At 41.0% G+C, this 4,614-nt stretch overlaps 1 protein-coding gene across 4 annotated transcripts in view; it reads left to right on the plus strand.

The window, feature by feature from the left end:
* The window catches only part of PDE4D (phosphodiesterase 4D), a 1,104,527-nt gene that overhangs the window by 1,045,217 nt on the left and 54,696 nt on the right, over window positions 1–4,614 (plus strand). The gene's annotated exons all lie outside the window — the stretch shown is intronic.

A 4,614-nucleotide genomic window follows, 5' to 3' on the forward strand; every position in this document is an offset into this window, starting at 1 on the left:
CTCATGGGAGTTCCTTTCCCTACATACACATATACATACATCTTTTGAACACAGGCCCATGTGCTTGTTCATATTATTTTCTGTTAAAAACTCTTCCCACCCCCTTCACTTACCTCCTGTTTCATTCTTTAAGCCTCAGCCTTCTCCCACTCCACCTCTGATTTAAATTGCCTTCTGGTATTCTCCCATAGCCTACATGCTTCCTTCTTTCAGAATGCTTTCTACAATATAGTATGCTGAAACTATCTCCACCCCTGGACTCTTAAGCTTTCCTTGGATAAGGGGCACATTCTTTCATTCATCTTGTTTTTGCAGACTCTAATAAAGTGTGTGACACATACTTGGTGCTAAATAAATGTTTGTTGAATTTCTCATGGTACTAGAAGTCAGAGAAATCCAGTCTTGTATTTATTTCTTTAAAAAATTCTACTAGAGCCTTAGGCAGACCCAGAAAAAGAATCATAGATAGTGGGAAGATAGAAAAAAACTCACAAAATTATGTACACCTGCTCCTTGGAGGTCTTTTGAAGTACTAAGTGAAATTTTATATTTTTCATAAGATTTTAAAACAAGAACTTGATGCCAGAAATACACTTGGAAATGAGGACAGCTTGCCACTGGCAAGCTCTGCTTAAACCTGTTACATGTACACATTGAAAGTGTATCCAACACCTTCATGTATTTCCCATCAGATAAAATGTAGAGACAAAAAAAGTCAGCAGAAGTTAGAGCTAAATTGCATCAATCTTTTACTGTAGTGAATTCAGGGAGTGACTAGCTTGAAGCAATACATGGCGAAGTGGAAATCATTTTTCTCCAGCTCTACCTACTTTAGACACTATCAATTCCATCCTTAGGAACAAAGAGGGAATTTGGGTGGGAATTCGGAAAGGAGAAGCTGGAATTGCTTAGGAAGAGATACATTTAATTACTCGCTCTTAGGAGATGTTTAGTGAAGGGCTTTTTTTTAAAGAACAATCTGAATCAGCCGTTACAGTTTGTATTTATTTTTTTTAATGAAGGGAAAGCAAATGGTGTCCAAGGTAAAGTGATTTTTTTTGGACTTGTTCTCTTCATTTACACCAATAGGCCTGTCTAGGAGTTATGACAAATTTATACAGACCTTTAATCAGTCAAGAGTTGGCAAAGAAACTGACATCCATAGAGTCACACATTATGTAGAACGGATCCTTTTACCTCAATGGTCAACATCGCTGTAAGTTGTGGGTAAGAGTAAGCGGCTGAACATTTCACAAGAAAATGACCTCAACCTCTAGCTCAGTGCCGTGGCTCTGAGGCAATTAGTTTTTTCCTTTTCAAAAGGAAGCTGCTGCTTCAGCATCTTCTCCTGGAGCTCCTGGCACCATTTCAGGCCATGTGTCAGGGGAACCCTTGATCACATCACAATGACGGAAGCCAAGTGCTGGCCTGCAAGAATTGAGGACTGTTTGTTCACAGAAGATCCTGAGCAGAAACACGGGTGTCACATAGTTCAAGGGGGCCTTGAAGGAAACTGATGCTGCTGTAGGAGGGGACTTCCAAAGGCTCAAGTTATTTCTCAGTTGCTGTTCCAGAGCCCTCTCCTGGCTTTTATGGAATTTGGCCAAGAGTTGTTGCTTAGACAGTTTCTCCCTGTAGTCCCTTGACTTAGCAAGATTTTGGACGGGAAAATAGAAGAGTTTTCTTATATTTTCAAGTAGTGCCACAGTGACCGCTACTCTCTGGGGAGAAAAGTATTTTATTCATGAATGCAGTATGTGTTCTTGGTAAAACCCCAAATTAAACTAGCTCACTGTTTTTGTCCTGCGAAATGTTGGTGACATTTAGGTGTGTTGTTTGGTGTGCTGACTCAGTTTCCTGGAGGATACCTGGCAACTCCACATTGAGGCTTTTTTAGTGGGGATGAAAAAGTCAGTTACTTCACGTTTTAGAACATTTGGGGTTAAAATTCCTAAAAGTTAAGCTTGAACACTGATCCTGAAAAACGGTGGCTAACCGTATTGCCTATCAGCCTAGGAATTTGGAAAAAGTAGTATTCTCAGCTCTACGCTAATATCAACAGTGATTCTTTATTTGAGCCACAGCTTTATAGAACAAACTGCTCTTTGCTCTGTTGTTAGTAATTATTTTCTTACTTATTGGTATGTAGGTGTGCTCTGGTCTTTTTTTTTTTTTTTCTTTTTTCATTCTCCATATTTATACAGTGCATGCAGAAGTAGTTAGAACTTAAAATACATACACAATAAAGGTGTTTAAAAAAATAAAAATAACAAAATACATACACAGGCCACATTCTTATTATACTCAAATGCTGATTTTGTCAAAATGACTAATCTATGATTGGGACGTAAAGTAGACCTTCTGAAACAAGCTGTCCCTCTTGTCGCTGTACTGCCTTCTTAAGAGCAAGTCCTGTATTTAAGTACATAATGTCTTGAGGCATTGAAACTTGACTGAATTACTTCTTCACTATTACAATTAAAAAGTAAATACTGGGCTTCCCTGGTGGCGCAGTGGTTGAGAGTCCGCCTGCCGATGCAGGGGACACGGGTTCCTGCCCCGGTCCGGGAGGATCCCACATGCCGCGGAGCGGCTGAGCCCGTGAGCCATGGCCGCTGAGCCTGTGCGTCCGGAGCCTGCGCAACAGGAGAGGCCCCAACAGTGAGAGGCCCGCGTATGGCAAAAAAAAAAAAAAAAAAAAAAAATTAAACGCTGAAGTGTAATACGTGGCGCCACATCCTGCTAGGTCCAAGGCCTATATTTCTGAAAAGCTTTGAGGAGTTGGTGAAGATGGGAGGGGGACTGGAAGTCCCCCTGGGGCTCAGACTTTGGAAAAGTTGGAGAGCAGGGGAGAGGAACACGGAACACCAAGCCTTTGAGGTGTGGAGAGGGGATTCCTGGCTTCTAGATATAACCAGTGACTGGAAAGATGGCAGTGAACAAATCCTAGATACAATGGTCATGCATCTTTAATCCATTGGATGAGCTAACTATGGGTAGCCCAAATCAAATCACCTAAAATAAGTTAATTTCCTCTTAAAATTCCTACATCCTTATTTTATACCTTGGAAGAAAAAAGCCAAAATAAAACCATATAGTACATGTACTCCCATCACAGCTAGGTAATGCTATAGTTGCATATGGAAGATATTAAGTAAAATGAAAATGTGTTATGGTCATAGGCTTAATTATTATTTGTGATCTTTAGGGTATGGGATTACAAGGAACTTTCTGCATTACATCTTTGTGTAATGTTTCAAATTTTATAACAAGCATGTTCTAGTTTTATATACTTAATCAGGGAAAGGCTATACAGATAAAATACTTTATACTTACGATTTAAGATTATCTTTAAGGCTTTTCCTTTTGTTGGGGGAAAAGCTCCAATCACACTTTAATTCACCTGGCAAGGTTAGGTAGTTGTTGTTCCCCAAAAGTATATATTTACAGAGATTGGTGCAGGAAAAATAAAGTGGAATAAAAGAGGCAATTTTTAACCTAGAGTTCCCAAAGTGAATAGAAAACAGTTCAAGAATCCCTGATAATAATAAGCCACATGGCCCATGTAACAAATACTTTGAAAGTTATTCTAACTTTTACAAATGTTATATAAAAACCTATCTGGAAAATCCCAGGAGCCCGAGATTCAGTCCATGAAATTTTTTGTTGTGACACTCATCATTTATGGAGTCTAAATTTCAAGGGCAGAATTTCTTCTTCAATACCTGTATATTCGAAGACCAAGGAAAAGGATCTCACCAACTTCATGTAAGCTTTTCAGTGTATTCTTTCTAATTGACAGTAACAAAGTTTGGTAAGATGGGCTCTTTGGAGTTTGGATGTTTTCCCTCCTCTAACAGGTTCACTTACCTGCATACTAATATAGTGAAGTTCTCTGCAATTGATCCCTTACTGTAGACCTCCCCCAGGGTCAAATTTTGTAAATAGAACCTGCTTCCATACGCTGTCTTTGGATGTGGTCTTTCCATTTTCTCACGTTTGTAGTTTTTCCTGTGCACGGTGGGTAGAAACACTCTTCCAGACTCTTCCCATTGGCATCAAAATACCATCCGGGTCCCTGATTTGCAATTCCACTGACGAAGGAAGCATGTATGCAGGACGGGCGTAAATTGCCCATACGGCGTGCTGCATTCACATTGCTCTTCCTTTACTGTAACTCTTAGACAATTCTGAATGTGAAAACACAACATATTGCGAAATCTGTGAATTCTAAGCCGTTCATACCCACAACATTGTATGTTTTCTTGCTTATGTCCATCCCGAAATTTAGACGTATGGTTCTTAGCAGAGGCTGGGCTGGGAACTGAGGGTCTGGTCTTAATAGAAATACTTTTGATTGCACAACCACCCTGTCCTCTTGAAGTAGGTAAATCCTAAACCCTCAGAAACGAAGCCTCAGAAACACTAAAACCCAAACCCACACAAACGGTTGCGCGGGTCCTAAATAACCATCTTGTGCCGCCCGTCGGGCTCTCCGGCGAAAGCTCGCAGGAAGCACGGGACAGTGGAGACGCGGAGGCTCGGGCCGTCTGGGCAAACGGGAGGGCCTCGGCTCGGCTGGGCGCGCGGGGTCCCCGCGGGGCAGGTGGGCCC

The sequence above is a fragment of the Neophocaena asiaeorientalis genome, unplaced genomic scaffold (genome assembly GCF_003031525.2).
Source record: "Neophocaena asiaeorientalis asiaeorientalis breed wild unplaced genomic scaffold, Neophocaena_asiaeorientalis_V1.1 scaffold198, whole genome shotgun sequence".
Lineage (NCBI taxonomy): Eukaryota > Metazoa > Chordata > Mammalia > Artiodactyla > Phocoenidae > Neophocaena > Neophocaena asiaeorientalis.